Source organism: Rhineura floridana, chromosome 7 (assembly GCF_030035675.1).
Source record: "Rhineura floridana isolate rRhiFlo1 chromosome 7, rRhiFlo1.hap2, whole genome shotgun sequence".
Classification (NCBI taxonomy): Eukaryota; Metazoa; Chordata; class Lepidosauria; order Squamata; family Rhineuridae; genus Rhineura; species Rhineura floridana.
The window spans coordinates 104,406,036-104,432,178 of record NC_084486.1 but is presented as its reverse complement, the minus strand read 5'-3'; positions in this window follow the sequence as shown (position 1 = coordinate 104,432,178).

Genomic DNA, 26,143 nt, shown 5'->3' with positions numbered 1-26,143 from the left:
ACATTGCAGCCCCATGCATGCATGGCATGGCATGCACACTCATTGGCCCTACAAACTGCCGGTAATAGGGCTTGTAAAAAGTGTTCACTTTTTTTTCAAGCCTAATGGTGTGTGTGATCTTTCTGGAGAGTGTAGCTAGGGGGACAAGAGGTAACCCTCTCTTCCCAGCTATAATCTCCAGAGAGATCATTAACACATCCCATCTAAACAGTTAAACTTGTGTTGGAAACAACAGGCTTTTTTCAAGCCTAATGGTAATGAGGAATGGGAGATGGATTCTTGTGGGTGCTGAGTTAATGACCCAAGACCTAGATGAAGAAGTGAGTGTACAGGAGAGGATATAGATGTGCTTTCACAGATACAGTCTACCAAATTTAATTCCCATCAGCACTGATGGTACGGATGGGAATGTACCGTCCTACCTACTTTGCAACGAGGGTGGGAACATACATGCTCTACTGTTATGTACAACCACTACACTGCTAATGTGCTGAACCAAAAACAAAACAAAGGAAAATGGAAATGCGAACAACCTTAAACTGACAATATAGGTTCTTCTCTAAAAGTAGTATTTTATAACTGCCAGATAAATAAGGTGTGAAAAATACGAGCTCATGCAAAACTGTTCAATACTCTGCACTTCTGAGATGCCATCCTATGTACTCCCAACCACCAAATACATTTCTTCTCTGTATTCCACAAATACTCCTAAAATCTGCTTTTGCCTCTTATATTCCCAGACGGTCACATAAAAACTGCTGTGTAACCTTTCTCATAAGAGCCAGTGTGGTGTAGTGGTTAAGGTGTTGGACTATGACCTGGGAGACCAGGGTTCAAATCCCCACACAGCCATGAAGAGCACTGGGTGACCTTGGGCCAGTCACTGGCTCTCAGCCTCATCACCATAAGTCTGAATCGACTTGAAGGCAATACACTTACATTTTAACCTTTCTCACACTGTCTTGCATCCCTGTTTGCTTCCTGCCTTGTTGCTGCCTTCAGATCTATTATCTCGTATCAGTGCTGACACTTGAACCTCCCAATCTGACATCAACTGTAACCTCTTTGGGTGTGATTTTGCAACCTGCATTGAACTTTTCAAGATTAGACATAAAGGCCAGGCAGGCCCCCAGTATCTCTAACAGTTATACAGAAGAAGTAATTTCAACAGAATTTCTTCCTGGATGGCAAGCTGCTGAAATTCCCTTCTCTACAGGGTCTTCTTTTTCCTTTGCATGAAATTTCTGCAGGCTTCTGGGTGTTTAAACAGGAGAACTATTTATTTATTTAAATTATTGATGACCCACCAAAGCATAAATAATGCATACCAAAATACAGATCAAACAATAAAGCAACTTAAAACAATAGAACCGATTAAACAATAATCCATGTGCAAGACTTAAAATGTCTGAGCAAATAAGTAAGTCTTAACCTGGTGCTGAAATGACAACAACATTGGTATTAAGTGTACCCATAAGATGAGGGCATTGCAAAGATGGAGTGCCACTGCAGAAGAAGCTGCATTTTAAATGTGCTACACTGATAATAACAGAGCTAGCTCAAGGCATTTTGCTGCCTAAGAAATGGTGCTGCCTGATCCAAATTGAGACATATGGTTCCCATCAGTAGCCAAATTAATGGACACCTGAGAAAGAAATTTCCACAAGTGCCTCTCCTTGAGAGTAAAAAACCCAAAAGTAATAAACTGAATAGCTATCAATTTCACAATACCCAAAATCAACTGCCCAAGGCAGTCAGTTCACTCTGCCTAATGGCAGGACCAGCCCTGGTAAGTATTAACATAGTACTGAGAGCCCAAACTGAATGTTCATAGTATTTCTTTCAGTATTTATTAGAATAATGCTGTAGCCAGTTAATGAGTACTAGTAACTCCATTACAAACGAGTGGATGAACAAGAGAAGATCCAAGGGCCCCTCTTTTGTTTCCAATAATGTCCAGCTTTCTTTTGGAAGCCTACAAGCAGGGAATGAAGGGCTCCATCATATGCTCCATCTCCAGCATCTGATACACACAGATATCCCAGTATGGCGATTCTATTTACTTGTTCACAGACTTATCTAAAATGAGGATATCTACTTTTAAAAAATTAAATTTTGTTATGAAATCATAGTTATCATTCTCCATTCTGAATCTACTGCCAAACAATTTCATTGAATGACACCAAATTTTAGTATTACAAGAGAATTAAAACAAAAATATTCTGTAATATCTTACTGTACAAATCTCAAGTATGTTCCATACCTTGTCATCCTTTTTCAGAAACTCAGAGGCCCCATACACTTTGGCTCTTACTCATAAAGAAGGTGTTCTAACCCCACATCATTGTGCAGCTCTATCCTAGCATGTTTTTCCCTGTCTCCAAATATTAGAACCTGGGGACATCCAATGAAGCTTAGTGTTGGAATATTCAGGACAGACAACAAGAGGCAACTCTTTTCACATCACATAGTTAAAGTACTGTATGGAATTCTCTCCCACAAGATGTAGTGATGGCCACTAAGTTAGGTGGCTTTAAAAGAGGACTAGACAAATGCATGGAGGATAAGACTATTGATAGGTACTGACCATAGCTATATAATACCTCCATTGTTGGAGGCAATATGCCTCTGAATGCCATTGCTGGGAATTGCAAGTGTGAGAATACTGTGGTGCTCAGGCCCTGCTTGTGGGCTTCCCATAGGCATCTGTTTGCCCACTGTGAGAATAGGATGTTGGTCTAGATGGCCTTTGGTCTGATTGAGCAGGGCTCTTATATTCTTATAGAAGTAAGAGTACATAGGATTGCACCCTTAGTTGCTGTTTTCTGTAACTACTTTGGTGTCAGTTTTTGAAAGTGGTGACCAAAGCTCCTCACATTATTCTAAGTGTAGCAATGCCATAGATTTATATAAAAGTATTGTGATACAGACAGTCTTATTTTAAATATCATTCCTAATCAGGTCTTTCTTTTTTGTAATGGTACTCACTGGCACCAGCCCCTCTTTTTTGCGGCTCATGTCAACCATTTTGTGCTGGTACCCAAGGCACTTTTATCAAGGTTTGGGTACTGGCACCACATATTTTTTTACCAAAGTAAGCACTGTTCCTAATAATTTTAACACTGAGTGTATATTTTCTCATTATTGCTATACGCTGATATTACAGTGAGTTGTCCACCATGACCCCAGTATCTCTTTCCTGGTTAGTTGCAGCCAATTCAGTCTCCTTAGTGTATAAGAAAGGCTGCTGGAGGTAGGCTGCGCTCAATGGGACTTCTGAGCAGGCATGAATAAGACTGCAATGTTAGGATTTTTTGCTGCAATCCCATTACACTTACGAACATTAAACTTCATTTGTCATTTTGTTGCCCATTCACACAGATTAGAGAGATCTCTCTGTTCTTCATAGTCCACTTTGGATTTCACCATTTGAATAACTCAGTGTCATCTGCAAACTTCCTCCCTGCTCACTTCACTCCAGATCATTTATGAATTTATCTGCCCAGTACAAATCTTTGTGAACTCCACTGCTTATTTCTCTCTGTTTTCATAGAACCCTCTGCTTCCTTTCTTTAACCAATTACTAATTCATAAGAGGACCTGTCCTCTTCTCACCCAGGGATGTTAAGTTTATTCAGAAGCCTTTGATGATAAACCATGTAAAATGTTTCTTTGAAATATATAGTCTACTGGATCACCTTTGTCTACACAGCACCAGCCATACCATGAGGCAGTTAGAAGACAGAGATGTTTACCATGCACCCTCTAAGCTAACATGCCCTCAGGGGCAGAGGAAGATATTGTCCTCTCACATGTTGATGCAAAATTCATCTGCCCGTCCCGTCAGCTTCTGTATGTAGAATAGGGCGGTACTGTCTCAGAACCTCATTGGATTCATTTTAAAACATTTTAAACATTTACAAACGTTTGTCTAGTAAGTGCTTTCTCTGGCCCATAGCAGTCAGAAAAGGGTCCCAATGTATTTCTCATGGTCCAGGAAGGTACATATGGGAAAAGACTATCCACTCTTTAGGAGTGTCTGGTGTGTATTAGCAATGAAGATACAACTGTTTCATGTCATACAAGGCCCTTGTGCCTTTAACATTTGTGGGTGTTGTTTTTTTCGGTGTGGCTTTTTACAGCCTAGTGATGCAATAATGGGGATGGTTGTCCTTGTTGTTTTACTTCTGCTTGTTGGGCTGGATCAAGCTGCCAATGTAGAAACTGGAATGTAGTTGTTCTGCTAAAATTGAAATATATGTAGAATGAATAACAAGTTGTTGCTATGTAAAATAGCAATTAAGGAGAGAGATTTAGCATGCCATTTTGAAAACTATCTCTTAAAACTAATAAAGAGCCTGTGGTGGGGTTATTTTGTCTTTGTTTTAGTTGTTGTTTTTGCATCATAATTTTTAGGTTTAAATTCTGCGTTTCAACCTTAGCATTTGATTGTGCTTCCCTGCAAATGTTTCAGACAGGTTTCCCAAATGCTTTGTAAAATCCTCAGTCCTCCTCTAGGAAGAGGTCACTACCTATTTCTGATAGTATCTCATTTCTAGCAAACCCTGCTCTAAGTTTGGTAATTACAGACTTGAATGCCTTGTCATTTTCTCTCTCTTTCAACATATCCAAGTACTTAAAGAACCAATCTACAATCAGACAAGAATATTGTCCTTTCATAATTAGGACAGGCTGCATCATTTTATGGCACAATGTGCATGGAATATAATATAGACATGGAACATTCCCCCTTGTTTCTTTTGTTTGTAGATACAAAGGTTCTGCATGTTATTATAGAATATCAAATGCCATGAAAGACATCTGGGCAAAGCATTACTGAGTTATTTCTGTCTGGCTTTGATTTCGTTTATCTGTAGCATACTCTTCCTACTAGAAGCTCAGGGTGGCCTTTTACAGTGGAATCCCTGAAGCATCACCATTGCCCGATACCATAAGAACAAGAACATTGCCAAGTTGGATAAGGCTAATGGCCCATCTAATCCAGCATCCTGTTCTCACAGTGGCCAACCAGATGTCTATGGGAAGCCTGCAAGCAGGAACTGAGTGCAATACCACTCTCTTCACTTGTAATTCCAAACAACTGGTACTCAAAGGTATACTGCCTTTGACAGTGGTGGTAGAACACAAGCCATTGTGGCTAGATAGCCTTATCCTCCATGAATTTGTCTAATCCTCTTTTAAAGCCATCAACGTTGGTGACCATCACTAGCTCTTGTGGGAGAGAATTCCATAGTTTAACTATGTGCTGTGTGAAGAAGTACTGTCTTTTGTCTGTCCTGAATCTTCCAACATTCAGCTTCACTGGATGTCCGTGAGTTCTAGTATTATGAGAGAGGGAGAAAAACGTCTCTCTGTTCACTTTTTCCACTCCATGCATAATCCTAAACTCATCTATCATGCCTGCCACTTACTCGACTTTTCTCTAAACTAAAAAGCCCCAAATGTGATAACCAATCATCATGAGGACGTTGCTCCATCTCCTTGATCATTTTGGTTGCCTTTAAAGCATTAAGGTAGAGGTGGGGAATCTGTGGCCCTCCAGGGGTTGCTAGATTCCAACTCCCATACTCCCTGACCATCGCAATTGGCTATGCTGGCTGAGGCTGGTGGGAGCTGGAGTCCAACTGCATCGTCAGGGCCACAGGTTTTCCATCCCTGCATTAAACCTTGCAAACAAGACAGGCAGAAAGCACTGTCCTGTCCCAGAATCTTCACTGACTGGGCATCAGAGAGAGCAGGATATGAGGGAATAATATTAATTAAGCTATTTTGCAGTTGCAATTATGATGTTGATTAATTGTTCTGGATGTTGTATGAAAAGAATTGTGCATGTGTGTGTAATATAAAAATGAAGCAGTCTTTTTTTAAAAAAAAAATGCAGGCCTCAAATAAAAAAGGGGGGTTGGAAATACCCCCCAGCACAGGTTATCCATGCAATTTGACAATTTGTGTGCATGTAGAGTTAATGCATCCAAGTCATAAGAGATTTTCTGTAAATTAAAAACCTTCACAAAAGGAGACATCTGCTCTCTTTTTTCTTTTCTTCTGCCTCCTCCTAGGGCATATATCTCCATCAGCCACCATGTCTGGTCCTCCAGCTCTCATTTTGTAATCCGTAAACAAAGACAGTCACTTATGCTCAACTTCATTTTTATTTGGCATTTTTAACCTTAATAGATTCATACCATCCCACAATGAATCCATAGGTTAGGTGTCAAATATTAAAAGCCCACACAAATGCTGTCATCCTAGCTGCTCGACTGAACCTACCTATATTTCCTATATTTTCATAGAGTACTTTTTCTTGCACATCACACAAGTACGTGCATGTAGCTGCTGTTACCTAATCTATCATAGTCAGAAGAAATTGCAATGCATCTTTTGTTTATACCATATGGTGTGGAAAGAAGGCAAACCCTCATCTACTTAAAATAATACATATGCCTTTTCATTTAAGTCCTGATAAGGAGTACCCACCTCTGCTTTGATGTTGTGCTTGGAAACTGTGCACGAGCGGTGTGATGTTCCTATATATTAGTGTATATATGGTAAGTGCTGGTTGTTTAGAGTATACATGGTAAGTAGTGAAAGAGGAGGGGGAGTGAATGGGCAATAGAATGCTTGAGGATTGGCTGAATGTTTAAAATGGCTGACAGTATAAATGAAAGGATGACAGGTAAATCTGGGGGAATGTGAGGTGGTGAATTGTGGAATCTGGGGGGAGAAGAGAAAGAGTGGATTGCTTGGTGGGGTTTAGAGAGTTGTTTACCAGGAGGGAGGTGGAGTTCGGATTAGTATTGAGTAAAACCATATGCTTATGTGCCTTAAGAAGAAATCTTGTTAATCTTGTTAGCTTTGTTATCTGTAATAAATACTTAATGTGGTTTACCAAAGGCCTGATCCTTGGCTGGGGTTTCACAGACCAGAAGGGAGGGTAAGGTAATGACCAAGGCTGAAGGGGAACTGTAACAAATGGTGGCAGCGGTGAGGAGAATAACAATACCAGTATTCAGAGTCTCTGGGAATACTAGTATTGGGACGTTACTGGTGGTTGCCTAGCAGGGGGATCTGTTGAGATCTGTGCTAGAGCGGGGAGAGAAATCATAAGAGAGAGCGGTCCGGACTGGTGGAGTCCCTGGTGGTGCCTAGAGACAGGCAGTAACCACGAGCAGGTAGGAACCTGACAGGGAGAGCCAGGGAAGGATGCATCACAAGCGGGACATTTATTTTGAAACAGGCTTCACTGCAACATTCTGTCCAAACCTAAGACACTGTAAGTCTCCACTTAGAGCATAAGCATGTCACACTGATTAATTTAAGTAGTGGAATGATGGATAGGACAGCTGGCTACTTCTCTGTTCCTCTTCCATCACATCTTTTTATGCATCCAACCTTGGCCTTTCATCAACATCCTGCAATAGTGCGACATCTGTACTGAAACTCTACATCATGTTTGTGCACTGTTTGCTGTTGCACTGTGAATTTTGGTGGCAGAAGGAGACTTGGTAATCGCTCTGACTCACCCGGATAACTTGTCACATCATTAAGTGTAAGTTCAATTTCCCTTATGCACATACATGTTTTAACACTAAGTTTATGCAGGTGCCCTCCTCCAGCCCATTGATACATATTCAAGTTGGATTGTGCCCAGTTTATCTGTTAGGTATGTAGCCAAAACAAAGTCTGCATACCTCCCAACGCTGCATCATCTTCCTTTGCCCATCAGCATTAACTTTCTCAAAATGCTATTATAAGATTAGCCTCATCAACATATGCAACAATCAAGGAATAAGATTTATTGTAATATACTCTCATAATACAATCATGTGTTCCATTATTTGTTTTGCAAACTATTTTAGTGGTTGTCTTACTTTAAGGACGCATGCACTGTTTCTCCTGTGAGTTGCTGACCATGCAAAACAGGTCCTCTTTCATGGAAAGCTGCTGATCTAACATCTTCAGCTGTACAATGATGAGGCTATTGGATGAGGCTGTTGCATGGTTTCATCTTTCTGGGACATGTGCCTTTTCTGTATGGTGTAGGAATATAAGGCATGGGCCTGCTCTTCCTGCAATGTTTTAGGACATCAGTACTTGAATTATGAGAGGACAGAAGGAGCCCGTACCCTTTACCTTTTGACTTGACCTGCTTAAACTACTCTTCTGAGAAGGCTGCAGAAGAGCATGGTTTGGCTAAAATTGGGGGTAGGGGAGTCAGGGGGTGAGAAACATAGAAATATAGCAACATAGCCTTATACTTAGTCAGAACATTGGTCAATCTATCTCAGTACCATTGACACTGACTGGTAGCGGCTTTCCAGCATTTGAGGCAGGTGCCCTTCCCAGCTCTACCCGGAGACATTGGTGACTGAACCCACAACCTTTTGTGTACAAATGATGTGCTCTACCACTGTGGTATGGCCTGTCCTTTTGCCATAGGATGTGGATTTCAGTAAGCATCAACAGATATGGGGCTGTCTTGTGAGAGCACTCCAGTCCTACATCTTGAAACCTATGCAAAAAAAGAGCACTCTGGCAGGCATATTCCTATGGAATGATAATGTGAATTAGGAATTGCTCCCTGTTAGAAACGGGTGAATCTAGTTTTCCCTGTTTTTCATTTTTCCAACCTCAAGTTCAGTTTTCCACATTTCCACATCAGTTTTTTTTCAAAAGTCCTAATGAACATTTACCAGCATTTTAGTTTGAATTTCTCCTAATATGCACGTTGTATGAATGCTTGCCTAATAGACCCATATTTGCAAAGCATTCCCCCTAAAAGAATGCATTTAAATGTTATTTTCACTAAAATATGCATTTTATGCCCACTTTAGTGTATGCATTTTTGTACACATTCCTGGGCTGGAGAAGTGCAAAACTGGGAGAAGTGTGAATTTCCAAGGGAGGCTGTGTTTTGGTTCTTGTATTGTATCAAACAGTGTGAATTAGGTAGGCTCAGCTTTAATGCAAACTGAATCAAGATTCTCCCCTATCCCTACTCCCTTTGTGCAAATCATACACACAATATTTCTGACACACAGAAGAGAATAAAAAAGCCCTAGCACTCACAGATCTTCACGTGCTTACCTAAGTTTTAAATCATGCCTCTCATGTGGGAAGTCATCCTTATTCCACTAGCCTATGGAGTCTGAAGAGCTCTTAATTCCTGACATCTTATTTATTTATTATTTATTTATTATTTGATTTATATCCTGCCCTTCCTCCCAGCAGGATCCCAGGGCGGCAAACCAAAGCACTAAAAACACTTTAAAACATCATAAAACAGACTTTAAAATACATTAAAACAAAACATGTTTAAAAACATTTTTTAAAAAAAGCTTTCAAGACATCTTTTAAAAAGGTTAAAAACATATTGTTTTTTTAAAAAAGGTTTAAAAACATATTAAAAAGCAATTCCAGCTCAGACGCAGACTGGAATAAGGTCTCAACTTAAAAGGCTTGTTGAAAAAGGAAAGTCTTCAATAGTGCTGAAAAGATAACAGAGATGGCACCTGTCTAATATTTAAGGGTATGGAATTCCACAAGGTAGGTGCCACCACACTAAAAGTCCATTTCCTATGTTGTTCAGAATGGACCTCCTGATAAGGTGGTATCTGCAGGAGGCCCTCACCTGCAGAGTGCAGTGATTAACTGGATATATAAGGGATAAGACAGTCTTTCAGGTATCCTGGTCCCAAGCTGTATAGGGCTTTGTACACCAAAACTAGACCTTCGACTTCGCCCGGTAGCAAATGGGCACCCAGTGCAATTCTTTTAGCAGCAGGGTGACATATTGGCGATACCCTGCCCCAGTGAGCAGTCTCACTGCCACATTTTGCACCAACTGCAGCTTCCGGACCAACCTCAAGGGCAGACCCAAATAGAGCACATTACAGTAATCCAGCCTGGAGGTTACCAGTGCATGAACAACACTGGTCAGGCTATCCCAGTCCAGAAACGGCTGCAGCTGTCTTACCAGCCGAAGCTGGTAAAAGGCACTCCTAGCCACTGAGGTCACCTGGGCCTCTAGTGACAAAGAGGGATCCAGGAGCACCCCCAGACTACGGACCTGCTCTTTCAGAGGGAGTAAAACCCCATCCAAAGCAGGTAACTGACCAATTATCTGAACTCGGGAACCACCAACCCAGACCGCCTCCGTCTTGCTAGGATTCAGAGTCAGTTTATTGGCCTTCATCCAGCCCACCACCAAGACCAGGCAGCTGTCCAGGGCTTGCATGGCCTCTCCTGATTCAGATGCTACAGAGAAATAGAGCTGGGTATCATCAGTGTGCTGCTGACATCTCACCCCAAATCTCCTGATGACAAGTCCCAAAGGCTTCATATAGATGTTAAACAGCATGGGGGACAAGATGGTACCGTGTAGCACCCCACAGCACAACTGCCAGGGGGCCAAAAGATAACCACCCAATGCTATTCTCTAAAAACAACCTTGGAGATAGGATCAGAACCACTGTAAAACAGTGCCTCCAATACCCATCCCACCATGTCGACTCAGAAGGATATCATGGTCAATGGTATCAAAAGCTGCTGAGAGATCAAGTAAGAGTAACAGGGTCGCACTCCCCCTGTCCTTCTCCCAATAAAGGTCATCCATCAGGGTGACCAAGGCCAATTCAGTCCCATAACCAGGCCTGAACACAGACTGGAATGGGTCAAGATAATCTGTTTCATCCAAGAGTACTTGCAATGGAGTATTTATAATCTTACAGCCAAGAATGTTGTCAGCTTTTACAAGATAAGTAAAAGCCTTTGTAAGAACACACAAGAGTGTTGTAAGATATGGAGGAATACAAATATTCTGTTTAGTTGGAAATGGTCCCATCCTTTAAGAAAGCATCTTACACATCTATTTTACTGAGAAAATGTCAGTGTTGAAACAGAAAAAAAACCAACCTTCCAGTACGTCTGCCTCTAAACCAGACTCAGTATATCCCACATAATACCGTTTGCTTGACCCCAGAGAAAGGAGAATTTGTTTCTTGATTGAATTTCCCATCGTCCTTTGTACTCACAAAACCATACTTACTATTCACTAGGAAGAAGCAAAGCACTATTCCCGGGGTTTCTTCTGACTTGAGTGGTGACTTAATAAAGTGCTGCTATTCACAGTTTTAATATAGAAGGATTTATGTGGCTATACTTACTATGTTCCATTTAATAACAGCAAAAAGAAATGATTCCATTGCTTCCCTCATCTTGTTTTGAACGCTGCCAGCTCTGTATACTGGGGATGAGTCAAGAGAGTAATAATTACACATGGCTGATTCAAATGCAGGTGGCTTAATATTTCAGTGCTATTCAGACCGTCGCCTTCCATTTTAAGTTTCATTGCTATTGCTTCCATGTCACTCGAAAAATCTGCATCTAAATAAATTATCTTTATCCAGCCTGACAGCCCCCTGTACACATTTAGCTTCAAGGGATTTGCAACAAGGCAAATCTACAGTTCTCCCTTCTGTTCATAACTAAATACAAAAAATAAGGAAAGAGAGATGAATGTCTTAATCTGGCAACGCTTGCCAATATTCTTTTCACCAACAAAGCTGCTCTCTACATATTATTATTCAATTTTTTCCAAGGTTATAACCTGGAGGTTGTAAAACTGCAGTATGCTCCAGAGAAATTGCCATGTGGTGTATAGTTATGGGAATTACATGAATTCCCTACCCTATCCCAAGCTATAATCAGAAATACTTAAAACAATAATATGCATTTTAATTGAAAACTCAGTATACAAATAACCAGTCGTGAGCAAAAAAATATTTGCAGAAGCAGGTGGGCAGGGGGGAGACCCCCTGTTGGCATCAGTGGAGTATTTCCTTCCAAAGCAAATAGCACCTTAAGAGCAGGTATTTTCCTCAGGGACACAGCAAGGAAGAAAATGATAAATACCTGTTTCAGCCCTATTAATTATCAGTTCCCCTTCTCCTGGGCCATTTTTAAAAATCTGCACATTAAAATACAAGACCCACTTAACAGTCTTGTCTGGTATGCCCTATATCCCCTCACCCAGATCCCTTAACAAGAAGAACCATTTTAACATGACCTTTGTAACAGCCCCCCCCCCAAAAATACAATTAAGTGCTTAAGGAGAAGTGCAGCATCTCGTTCAGCCTACGCAAAGTGAGGGAGACTTCTCCCCATACATCAAGTGATCTGGATTTGCCCTGGATTTCATGATTCCAAACACATGTGAATTGGGATTTATTTTACAATGACACTTACATATGGTATACATCCTTGCAAGTATTGAGCACGAAGGTCAGATGTGAATATCGCTGCTGCCATAAGATTTACTAATATATCACTAGAAGGTATACACAGAGGTTAACTAGGTAATATGGGATGATCACACACATCGTATTTTATAGAACATAGGTCACATCCACACCAGACATGTCAAGCATTATTATACCACTTGTACAGTCATGTCTTTCTCCAAACAATACTGGGAACTGTAGTTTGTTAAGGGTTTGTTGTTGTATGCATTCAAGTCGATTCCAACTTATGGCAACACCATGAATCCTTTTTTTGGTTGTATTCCTGGTTTCCTGGTAAGAGGTATTCAGAGGAGGTTTACCATTGCCTTCCTCTGAGGCTAGTCCTCTCCAGCTGGCTAGGGCCTGCTCAGCTTGCTGCAGCTGCACAAGCCAACCCCTTCCTTGTATTGCACCCCAGGCGCACCAGGAGTTTGCTCAGGGAGAGGGAGAGGAGTCAGATGAGGACGAGGTCCCTGGGAGAGTTGAAGGAAGAAAGAGCGCAGTCAGCCCGCAGACTCCATCGGCCACCCCCCCATCAAGGCAGTTCCTGCTCCGCCTGTGAGCCCCCTGCCGTTGGGAAGGGACCCCTCATGTGTGCCAACCACGCCCCCACAGGAATCCCTGCCTGGCACTTCAAATGCTTCCCAGCCAACCAGCTTCCTGCTTCCTGGATGAACAGGCACGCACCTCCCTGCCTGGCAGCCTCGCAGAGTTGATCCAGTTATGTCTGCAGACAGCCGGCTTGAAGGTCATCGCTTGGAGCACAAGGCAGAAGTCCTGCGTTCCCAGGCTCCCATGCCACTCTCCCATACCCATTTCACTCCTAGCATGGGAACTTCAACTTTGTCAGGGGTGGTGCCCATGCAAATTGGAGGGATGAGGCCATGCCTATCAGAGGAGGAGAAGCGCAGGAGGGAGGGGCTATGTTTGTACTGTGGGAGGGCAGGGCATCTAGCCTGGGGGTGCCCCTCCAAGGGAGAGCGAGCTCCCATGCAGGAAAACTCCAAATCCCACCTCTCATAGAAGCCAAAGAATTCAGAACGGAGCAAGAGCAGCAGCCTCACCATCAGCCCCTTTCGTCGAAGCCAGCCCTCCACCTGCCAATTCGGTTGGTCTGCCTTCAGGACAAAGTTTCTAGGTCCACGCCATTATTGATTCGGGAGCTTCCTCAAGTTTTATGGACTGGGACTTTGCTAAGGAGCATGAGTGCAAACCCAGACACTAGAGAAGCCCTTGTCCATCGAAACCATTGATGGGCGGTCCTTAAAGTCAGGAACTGTTACCAAGGCGATGGAGATGCTAAGAATGGAAATTCCAGGACACATGGAAAGCCTGTCATTCTACATGGCCATCCTGCCCCATTTTCCAGTGCTGTTGGGAATGCCCTGTTTGGTTCAGCACAGCCCCACTATTTCTTGGGATGAAGCAGTGGTAGTATTTACTTTGAATTATTTCCATCAGTACTGCCAGCCACAGAAAGAGGCTCCCTCCGCCGTCTTGGCTGGAACTGTGTTGGAGGAGGGAGTCATTCTATCTGAAAAATATGCAGAGTACCGGGATGTCTTTCACAAGAAAGAAGCTAATCAGTTGCCCCCCCACTGCCCCTATGACTTTGCCATAGACCTGATGCCAGGGGTGTGCATCACTTCAGGACTGATTTACTCCTTGTCTGAACTGGAGTTGGCGGCGCTAAGGGAGTTTCTGGAGACCAATTTAAAAGGGGTTTCATTGAACCGTCTCAGTCACCAGCCGGGGCACCTTTGCTATTTGTTACGAAGAAGAGTGGGGAGCTACGTCCGTGCAATGATTATCGAGAATTGAACAAGATCACCATCCCCAGCAGCTACCCCTTGCCGCTCATCAGAGAGATGCTGGAGCAACTGCAGTCGGGCAAGATCTATACAGAGTTGGATTTGAGGGGGGCTTTCAATCTTGTGTGAACCAAAGAGGGGGATGAATGAAAGACTGCATTCAACACTTGATATGGGCAGTTCAAGTACCTGGTCATGCCATTTGGGCTATCTAATAGTCCTGGAATCTTTCAGAGTTTTATGAATGATATATTTAGAGACTAGACCACTTCATGATCATGTATTTGGAAGATATCCTCATTTATTTGGACTCCCCAGCTCAACACAAGGAGCACATGCAGGCAGTGTTGCAATGCCTCAGACAACATCGCCTCTATGCCAAGCTGGAAAAGTGCATTTTTGACCTAACCATGTTGGATTTTTGGGGATAATGCATTTCTCCCACAGGAGCCAAGATGGACCTGGGCAAGGTCCACAGCATTCTCACATGGCAGCCTCCCAAAATGAAGAAGCATCTCCAGTGGTTCCTGGGGTTTTCTAACTACTACCATCGGTTCATCGCGTCTTACTCTGACAAAACTGCGCTGGTTAGTTAGCATAGTTTGGATCAGCAGTGAGTTAGAGTAGACAAGTGAATGAATCGCACCACTTTGGATGTAACTATAACTTTAATAAAAAGAGAGAAAGACAATACCTCATCTCGGTCTGGGTCCTTCAGCTCTGGGCAGGACAATGACTGTTTAAAGTGGAATCAATGTCTGGTGTCGGTGTGGCCCCCTAACTAGCCAAGCCAAACAGCTGTGAATCTGGCTTTCAGACCATTGAGAGTTGGTTCTTACTGAGCATGCCTGCACTATCATAGACTCCAATGTGAATTTTCTTAAATTAATTAAAAATCAGTGGGGCATTTTTTTGAACTTTTAAACTACAGAAGATGAAGGTCAGAGTATGGGGCAAGATCAGTAATAGGATTACAGGTATTCTGTGCACATGGCTGATTTTTAATTAATTTCAACAAATTATGAGACCATTGACAGAAAAAAGTCGATGTGGGTCTGGATTATTTTACTCATTTTAGACTTTGAACTCTGGATTCTCTCCGAGTGTTTTGTGTATCACTATGAAAACTTAGAGGGTTGCAAGCATTTCTGAGTTCAGGACTATAAGTTTTATAAGATTTTGTTTTGAAATGAGCTTAGCAGCAGATGGCATGGGGGTATTTTCAATTTAATATGGCAGAATGTGAAAAATCCATACTGGCTATTGCATACAACCACTCTTGTGGTTGTATAATTTATTCAAGGCAAAAGATGAGAATTACATGAGCAAATGCAAGCTAAATTATCCTGTCATTAGCTAGCACTACAGGGAGTTTCTCGGTACTTTGGAAGGATTCCAGGGTACAGAGATGAAACACTGTCACCTCATGGATTTTACTCACTGCCAGTTACAGCAGCATTAATGTTTCTGGGTGTTCTCATTTTTAATAGGATAATGTTTCTATTTTTAGTATAGTTTGGGTCCCAGAAATGGCAATCTAATTCTTTGATCTATGAAAAGCCTAAAAAAGTGTTTGTTCTCCCCAAATATGCATGAGCTGTGGCTTGCTTGGAGACAAGTAAGAATGCCCCAGGGCAGAGGAGCCATTCATACCTGTGCACATCTATTAATTGCCTATCTGGAATTAATCTGCACCCCTACAAGCCACAGGCTCTCATTGGTATCAGTGGCAGTTGGATATAGAGACAGGTTGGTTATTCAACTTTTTCAGACAGTATGTTATTTCTGGTTGATGTCATCTATCAGCATCTTGACACAATGACAAAGACTGACCACCTTTCCACTGGCTTCTTAGCAAAAACCAGTATTCTGCTTGATATTTTTGCTTGATCTGTATTTAACATTAAGTATTTTGACATACCAGAGCATGCAGGTAACATTTTGCCTTCTTTTGAAACTGCAGTTTTACAACCAAAGAACAAGTGTGGTATAGTTGTTAGTGTTGGACTAGAATCTGGGAGACTAGGTTTCAAATCCCCACTGAGCCATGGAAGCTAACTGGGTGACCTTGGACCAGCCACCCTCTCTCTCAGCCTAACCTCCCTCATAGAGATGTTGTGAAGGTAAAATGAGGAGAACTATGTATGCAACCTTCAGCTTTTTAATAATAAATGAAATAAATACATTATATTCATTCATTTGGTAGTCGTGACTACCTTGTAACGTGCTTCTGGTTAAGGTTGCTCAGGATCCTGCTGTTTTAATCCCAAATAGTTTGTGTGAATGTATATGTGTGTTTTACTCAAAATAAAATACATAAATAAAACAATAATTATGGCTTATTTACTTGGTGAAGCAGTGGTAAAACTGGTACCAAAGCCACTTGGCCTGAACCTGACCTAGAAAGGTGTGTTGATTTGGGTTACAAGATATATACAGTCCTTAGCTGTCTCTTACCTCAATAATGAAAGTATATGTATCCCTGTGACTCACTTTTGCTGCCTCCCATGACAGCATCAAATTACCTTGTCACTTTGCTCTTCAGCTTTAACAGCTACACAAGTTGAAGGCAAAGCAGGGATAGCAACTAAACAGTTAAGTCCAGGAGAATTGATAATCTCCAAAATTCCACATTCCTAACACTTTTTAGACCAATCTAACAGTACAGAACAGGCACCTTCGTGGCTTTTTCCTAGACTTCCTTGAGCACAACATCAATTTAAAATGACAATTTCAGACTTAATCCTTGTGATGTAGACTAAGAAGAAGTGGCCTGGATTACCAGTCATGTTTTTGGGGTGTTAAAGTATTCCAACTGCTAAAACTCCAACAGGGTGATTTGAGGAGTAGGGTGTGGGTTCCCCAGTAGCTAGTTTATTTACGCAGGAAGATATGTGGTGGATTGTATTTTAGTCTGAGTGAATATTAAGCTTTTGTTTTCATGGGTTTTTTCATGGTATTTTATATGCTTTTTTCAATTATTATTTGTCCTGAAGCTTGGGGAGGGGGAGGAGTTACACTAAAATAAATGAGCAGTTTAGAGCAGGTGTGGGGAACCTTTGGCCTTCCATATGTTGCTACACTACAACTCCCATCAGCCCCAGCAAACATGGGCAATGGCCTGGGATGACAGGAGTTGTAGTTCAGCAACTCTGGAGGGCCAAAGGTTCCCCACACCTGGTTTAGAGAGATGCCTTAGCTCCCTAATAAAGTGTGAGTGTTGCTTCTATAAAGTCCCAAATTCAATCCCTGACATCTCCAGTGAAATGGTTCTTTGATATCTTGGCTACAACAGCACTCTGCCTGAAATTCTGGGGAGTCACTGTCAGCAGCCAATACTAGCTAGACCAGAGCTTGGAAGACTACTTTTAAAAAGTAAAAAAATACAGTTACAATTACATGGCCCAAAAAAGTAGTGATTACCGTTGCAATTACAATTGCTCTGAAAGTAACTGATTCGTTTGCTTTTTCTCAAAAGTAATAATTACAATTACACTTCAGTTACTTTTTTTAAAAAACACCTACAAGGTGCTGGCCTTGGCTACTGCACATCTAAGTAGCCTAAAAAAACATTAACAATAATCATACACATAAAGAGGTAGTAGAATAATTCTTTTTATCCATAAGATGGCAATGGTGGTCTCTCTGCTGGTAAGGGAAGTAGGGAGGGAGGCAGAGGCCACTACTCAGATCTTTGCACGTCAAGCCGCCGCATTCAGCCAGCAAGCATAATCTCTCTCACTTAACCACCTCCCGGACCCTGCCCTGCCACCAACTAAGGGACACTCACCCAAGCAAACATTTCCCCGAGATACAAAAAAGTTAAAATACTGCAAATGCAGCACAGTAGCCAGAGAGGATGGTGGAGACCACTTTGTGCGCGCACGCACGCGCACGCACACACACACACGCACGCGCGTGCGCACACGCACACACACACATGTTGTCTTCTTTCACCTCCACAGTTATTTATCTCTATTCTGCTGCTGCTTCCTCCTCCTCCTTTATCCATGTTCTTGCCCTCTGGCTCCTTTTTCCCTCCTCTCCATTCACCACCACCATCCATTTTTTTAAACAATTGTTTTCTCCACTCCACCCCATCTCACTCTCCACCTCTTCCCTTGTGGCCTCCTACCCACCCACAGAGCTTGAGGGAAGAGCGAGACTGCACAGAAGTCCAGTTTGAGGCACATGATTTTCATCCACAAATCAGAGGAGCAGAAGACTTCCCCTGCTTCCCCCCCCTCAGTAATGCCCAAAGGTAATGCTGGAAACATTACAATTACTCCACAAAAATAATAAAATTACTCCTAGTTCTATTACAGTCAAAATGTAAAGGAATTACCCACTCGTTCCTCAAAAAGTAATTAATTACACGTAATTCGTTACTTCCAAGCTCTGGGCTGGACAAAAGCAATGATCTGATGCAATATAAGGCAGCTTCATACATTTAGCAGTTCACTAGAAACAAGTGTTACTTAGAGGTGCTTGATAAAGAAAAATCATTATCACCATGTAGAAATGGAATATATATATAAAACAGTGCATTCCCAGTAGTTCACAATCTAGAAGGACAAGACATACAGGAAGGATAAAAGGAATAATTTATTTTATTTATTAAAATTTATGATGCTTGATTGTAAAAAACCTCTAAGCAATTTACAAAATAAAGGAATATACCATAGATTGCTCCCCAGTGACAGGAATCCATCAAATTGGAGGCAATGCTCTGAGAAATTCCCTTTGCAGTAGAAATGCTCCTGATATCCTGATTCTCTGCAGGTGGGTTCACTAGCTTTGTGCAAGGCTCACAACCGCTAATGTGGCTTCCTCGCCCTTTTGCACTCTGGACCTTTGCAGGTCTGCACGGGGAGTTCCCTTTTGCACTGTCTCTTTCAAATATCCAAGGAGGACGCTTAAATTCTGTTGCAGTGTTCTTAATGCATCAGATTAGAGGCTGAAATGTGTTGGTCCTTGTGATGTTCTTGCTTATAGTGTAAATATGGTAAGTGCTGTTTATATAGAAGACATATGGTAAGTGGAGTGAAAGAGGAGGGGGGAGTACATGAGCAGTAGAATGCCGGATGATTGGCTGAGCGTTTGAATGGCTGGGAGTATAAATGGAAGAATGACAGTTGAATCGAGGTGGATGTTAGTAGGGTGGAGAAGAAGGTGTTTGAGGGTGGATGTTGGGAGTGTGGAGAAAGAGGTGTTTGAGGGTGGAGGTCAGGAGTGTGGAGAAAGAGGGAGTTGGAGTTCTGATTAATAATAAGTCAAGTACAAAACAGGAATAGATGAAACCATACACTTGTGAAACATTCTAAAACTAATCTTGTTATTTCTGATATTTAATAAATACTTATTTGGTTTACCAAAGGCCTGATCCTTGGCTGGGGGATATACATACCAGAAGGGAGGGCAAGGTAATTACCAAGGCTGAAGAGAAACAGTATCTAATGGTGGCAGCGGTGAAGGGAGGAATAATAACAATTCAAGTATCCAGAGCAACCCAGAGTTGTATGCATTATCTATAAAGATACAAGGGGGTTGGGAACAGCATAAGCACGCAGTCACAAAAGTAACCAGCTAGAGACTCAGGCAAAGTCTCTGGGAGTATTGGTTATAGGACGTGACTGGTGGTGCTGCCTAGCAGGGGGATCTAGTGAGATCTGTGCTAGAGCGGAGTGAGAACCATATAAAGAACGGTCCGGACTGGTAGTATCCCTGGTGGTGCCTAGTGAAAGGCAGTAGCCACAAGCAGGTGGGAACCTGACAGGGAGAACCAGGGAAGGACGTCACAGTCCTCAGCTAGGGATGGGAGAGAAATTTGCTTCAATTTGCATTTGAAGACAAGCTACCTAATTTGCCCTTTCCCAAACAATACACAAACAGAACAGCCATCCCTCAAATTTTTCACTTCTCCGATTTTTGCCATGCAGTTCTCCAGGCAAGTAATGTGTACAGAAGTATGCATAAATATATCTGTGAAAATAACATTAAAATGCATTATAGTAGGGGAAATTGCTTTGCAAGAATCTGTCTATTAGGCAAAAGTGCATACAAACATGTTTATATGAGGAGAAACTCACACTAAAATGCTGATGAATTTTCATGAGGACCTTTTTTTAAAAAAAATTGCAAACTCATGTGGATATGTGGAGAAATAAACCTAGGTTTGGAAAAAGAAGCTGAGAGAAACTCAAACTGATTTGTACATCCTTAATACTAACAGATATCTTGCATAATTCAATTTGTTGTAGGCTAAGCACCAGGGGATCACAGAGCAAATGATGTGGAGGCAGTGAAGGAGCAATTTCCAGCTCCCCTCCTGCAAGATTACTAAGAAGGACAGATATATTTTGAGAATGAAGGAAATGTTTATGAAATGCACCTCTCCATAAGCTCAGCTTTAGTTCCTAGTTGCTTAAAAGAGACAGGTTGTAAAGTGAATGCTGCAGCTTCATCTGACGCAGTGATTAAATGAGGAATTATCTCTCTGCATTAAATGTGATGCTGCAAAGTTCCATTTAATTGGTATGGGAATTGGATATACATTAGCCTGAAGAGGAATTAGCCTGTTTGCAGGGATCCATAGAAGGGTCTCCTTTCCTTCTGCACTGAAACACACATGGGAATTCTCCAGATTGCACAGAGTCTGCCGCCCCTGGTTTAGCAAACTGATGGAGAGTCAAAAGATGTTTACCCACCATTCCAAATGTTTTATTCACAAGTTCACAGGGCTGTCAAACACCTTCAAGTTAATTTGCAATCTCCCCCTGCACTTCTGTCCTGAGGAAAGATTAAATTTAGATCTGTATCCTAGCACCAAACATTACTACAGGTTGAAAGCAGCTGCCCCCAGTGTGAGGAAAATGGAGCTATTTGCCTCTGCTCATTGACATTCATTAAAGTGAGAAGACACAGCTCCAGGAAACCTTAAAGAGGTCTTTAAAAAATTGCTTCAACCATTTTATTCAACTCCTTTCCCTCTAGCCCCACAATTCCACATTTTATTTTCATGTTATCTTCAAAAGGTTGAAAATATACCAGTATGGCTGCCGTAGTTGTTTTGTCATGCATTAACTTTCTATTTTTTATGAATTAGCACTTTTTGTGAAGTGGCTTCTCAGTCTTTCATTTTTTCCCCATATTTCTTTAAAAGAATGGTATTCCATTCTTCAGCAAAGCTTCCAGGACAGGTCAGAAAAGGAAGATAAAAAACACAAATTAACAATAATTTGTTTAAAAAGAAAAGTACATGAACAGTACATCATAGAACTTGGAGCTTTAATACCAGCCATTAATAAGGTTACTGTTATGAAATAAGAATTAAGGTAAAATACTCAATTGCTTACAAACATGAAAATATTTTTTAATATTTCATAAGATAAAATATATATTGCATACAAATATTAAGAAATGCACACCTACATTTGGTTTATGGGCCAAATGCCAATTAAAAATGAGTGTTCTTTACATAATTTTGTAAAGCATGTTTCAATATAAAGTCTTCTTCAGTGGCTAGATTGGCACTCATGTGTTGTGGCAATTGTGGACACCCACACTATCAGGTGTCCCATTCACAAAGAGCCCTACTCACACTTTGGGCTTTCTTTACACACAACCACACATAACTCACAACAGTTGAAAGGCAGGATGCTGGGGTGGGGTTAAAAGAGCAGCCCCTATACACAAGCAATACAATAATAGGCACAGTAATGTCACAAAATCCTCTTTCAGATATAATAGGAACCTATGGCCACCATTAGTTGAACAAACACTCCTTTTTTCTTTTCTTTTTACTAATTCTGCTGTTTATTATTTACAGACCAAGTACTGTATGTCCAATTGGTCAAGAGATCAAGTTATATGCATTTGCAGGAAATGCATTTGAAAATCCCAGACTCATCTAATAATGGATGTAACTGCATTGTTATAAACTGTCACCAGGGCCAGCACCAGCCTGCCCTGGGCCCTCAGCACTGGAGTGCAATGCCTCCATGCAGGCCATGTTGGGCAGTTAAACTCCCCTGTGCATCCCAACTACCTCTATCAATCCTGTAAATGACGTGTGCACTATGCACTCATGCCTGACCATGCTCAACCAAGATGGCAGCGGGGGCATCAGCCCCTTAGGAAAGCCTCTGCCACCATCTTAGTTGATGGCAGGGGCGTCACAAGGGTGGTGCGGCACGTGCATGCTGCACCAGGTGACACCATGAGACAGGGGTGACACCCAGAGCCACCCCCCCCAGGCACCGCCGGGAAGCGGGGCAGGCAGGCGGAGATCTGCCCTGCCTGTGCTGACACGAGGAAGGCGATAGCTGCGGCCGCGGCACGCAAGGAAAGAGCAGGAAGCCCACGCAGCGATGGAAGGCGCGGGGCGGGGAAGAGCAGGAAGCTAACAGGCGGAGAGCTGCCCTGCTCCCGCCCCGCGCTAACACGTGGAAGGTGTGGTGCGGCGGCTCGCTCACCACGCTGTTGGCTCTCAGTCCCACGCACTGCAGAGTCCTGCGATGCCCACCGAGCCTTCCTTTCCTTTCTTCCTCGAGAGAGACTTGAGTAATTGCGGCTAGAAACCGGCGGCGCTTTCGCAATTTGGGTCGCCAGAGGGATCATCAAAGGACTCAGAGAAGGAAGCCTGCACAAGCTGCTGCTGCCGACGCCACTGCGCCTAGGTAAGTTAAAGCGCAGGCACTTCCGCGAGATGGAAAAGGGACATTGCGCTCGTTTGGCCCCCTCCTGCTGGCAAGGCCACATTCACCATTTACCACATCCCACATGATTTTTTTTTAAAGCCATAGTAGACTCTACTATGTCCAATTTGGGGAGTGGGGCAGCTCTGGCTCAACGCTTCTTTGGTCTCTGGTTCGTACACAGCATGCCTTTAAAGCGCATCCCCCCCATCGTTGGGGGGAAAAAAACCCAGGGACTGCAATTCGTTAAGGATGCTGGGAGCTGCAGGAACCCTCATCTCTCCCACGGCGCTCTCAATGCAGGATCCAAAGAAGAAACCTCCATTGCACACCTAGATGGGAGATTTGGCCTCTTGCTAAGACTTCCGACACTTCAGGTTCCCAAACGAACCTGACCATCCATGCAAAGGTGGGAGAGGAGTTCTGATCGACCTCCCCTCCTCCCAAATTCCCTCACTAGGAGGTTCGTGGAGATTCCTGCAATGGGGACTGCGGAGTCTGGATGCCCCCTTTGCATTGGACTGCATGAAGAAGCCCTCAGATGCTGAAAGGGACCTTCGGGAGATTTTCCTTCCCTGCCCCACAACACCACTTTTAACTCTTTGTTCTCTCCATCTTTTGCCCAAGGAAAACAGCACTATACTTCAGGTTTCCATTTGCATGCTGTGGTCTACTTAATTATTAAGCGGTATATAAATGTTCTAAATCAATCAATCAATAAATTGATTAATCAGGGGCACTTTTTCAGTCAATCAAAATGTTTTTAACAAATTTAATCCAGAGATTCTCAAACTATGGTCTGTGACCTTCTGGGAGGAACTGTGCTGACCATTGCCCTATGCGGTGATCTGTGTCACCGCAGCTTCTCAATGAAGAACCTTACAGACCAGCTCCACCTAGGCTGGCCATTGGCTCCTCTGGGCAGGATGCAGTATAATGGACCTTTAGTGTAGTGGCACCTCCCCTTTGGAATTCCCTCCCCTTACCTTAAATATTAGACAGGCACCATCTGTTATCTTTTCGGCGCCTACTGAAGACCCTCCACAAGCCTTTCAATTATTTCTGACAATTTGTGTGTCTGTGGCTTCATGTGAGAGGAGCTTTTCAAAGCTGAAACTTATAAAGAACTATTTGCGATCTACCATGGGACAGTCAAGGATTTCTGATCTTGCGATATTATCCATTAAAAGTGAGTTGGCGAAAGGCATTGATTTCAATGAAGTGATTCACAAGTTCGCAGCTTTGAAGGCCAGGAAAGGAAAGTTCTGATTTAGTCGAGATGTTCACTAAGTGCTGAAATGTTTGTGTATTTGTTCCTGTTTATTTTTTTGGTATTATTTCATTTATGCGGATATTTCCATATGCATTTGTCTACAACTTCTACATTATTTGGGCCGTTATTGATTATGCAAACCTAATCCATTAATGTATCTCATGTAACAGTAAAGTTTAATGTTAAGATGAACATAATTTTGATGTAGTTCTTAAATGTTTTTACTTCAAATTCTATTGTTTTCTTACCGAATTTTCACTTTAACCACATGAGACTATGTATAAATGTAAATACATTTAGGCTGTGCGTATGATATTGTAATTTAAAGGTGTAATTTTAATTTTGCTAGTTGTTTATGTCACTACTATTCAGTGATATTACGATTTACGAGTAACATTAGTACAAAAAACATTACTAAGGATTCTGTATGGTCTGGTATGGGAGGAGGTCCATGGAGGTGACACCATGAGTTACCGCACCGGGTGACACCAACCCTCGTGACGCCACTGGTTGATGGCAGGCATGTGTACACTGCGCAAGCACTCCTGCTATCAACCAAGATGGCAGTGGGGGCATCAGCCCCTTAGGGAAGTCTCTAACGCCATCTTGGTTGATGGCAGGCATGCCTGTGCAGCGCACATGTCATGTACAGGTGCAGTAGAGGTAGGTGAGGCATGTGTGGCCCACATTAACTATATTGGGGGGAAGGTGCCTGGGAGCTCCCACTCTGCAATCCGTGGCAGGGTTGGGAGCTTACGCTGCTGCAGATTGCAGAACAGGAGCACTACCATCCCACCCTAAGAGGGGCCCCCAGGGGCCCTCAGTCGGGGCCCAATCTGGCCTCCCCCTGGTGCTGGCCCTGACTGTCACACTCCAAGAGGTGCCTCAGGGGCTAGAGTCTCAGTCTCAGGAGACAAAGGACTTTAGCAAAAAAATCCAAGAAAGTGGGGTTCAGGGTGCAGGAAAGTCTCAAGAAGCCAAGGTCCAGCATGGGGAATCAATCTGGGTCCAAAATGTGATCCAGAAGCAAAGCCAGAAAACAGTCTAAGGTCAATATCACAGGGAGTTTAGCAAGGCAATGGCATTAGACTCAGGTACAAGGAGCCAGAAACCTATACTTTTTCCAGTAACTACAAACCTCAAGGAGACCTTGTATACTGTAGCCTCCTAGACCACATCCTAACCTCAGCTGCTGGTAGTATAGGAGTTTCAGGGACTGCCTACTCATGAATAGACCTCTTATAAATACCTGCTATATCATAATTGCTCTTCAGCCTTGACCCCAAGTAGGGCACTGGCTGAGGGCCCACAACCTAACAGGGGCCCACTGTTCTAAGCCGGCCCGACACTATACCGCCCCTGCTGCCACTGCCACTCTCCACCTCCCCATCAGTAAAAAAGCATCTCCTGCCTGCCCAACACACTGCTTGCTTTCTGGGCTTCTCAATTCTTTACCATCCTCCTTACTGTTCAAGGGAGCTGAGTCATTCCCACTGAATTGGGGCTTCACGGCAAACCACTTATTTCTCTGTTGTGTGCATGCCTTCTAATGCCTGCTAAAAACAGACAGTGTTCTCTCTGCATGGAGCTGAATTGGTTGCTCACTGCGGGCTACATATCTTCCCTTCCTTCCAGCCCTGCTCTGAAGGAAGCCCTTTGATCTTCAGCCTGGAGCAGGAGGCTTTGCACTTTCTTAGTAAGTATAATGTAGTAAGCATTATGCAAGTAAACAAACAACCCCACAAAACAAAGCATACTCTGCACAATGTTTCACTGTGACTTATTTTTTTGTTTTTACCTAAGTTTGTTTGCCATGTTGACACTTTAAAATAAATAAAAATATTTATAAGAAAACCCCAACAATTTTTGATGCTACTGCATCAAATTTGTGAGTGAGCTAATGATTGGATATGTGCTCTCTGCTTTTTGTCAAAGTTTTTTGAACCCAAGTCTGCAGAATGCTTTTGTTCATGCCCCCCCCTGCTCAAAAAAAGCTATACTAGAAATCCCAGATGTCCTTTTCAAAGTGTTTTCCGTATTCTTGAGTTCTGGCAGTGATAT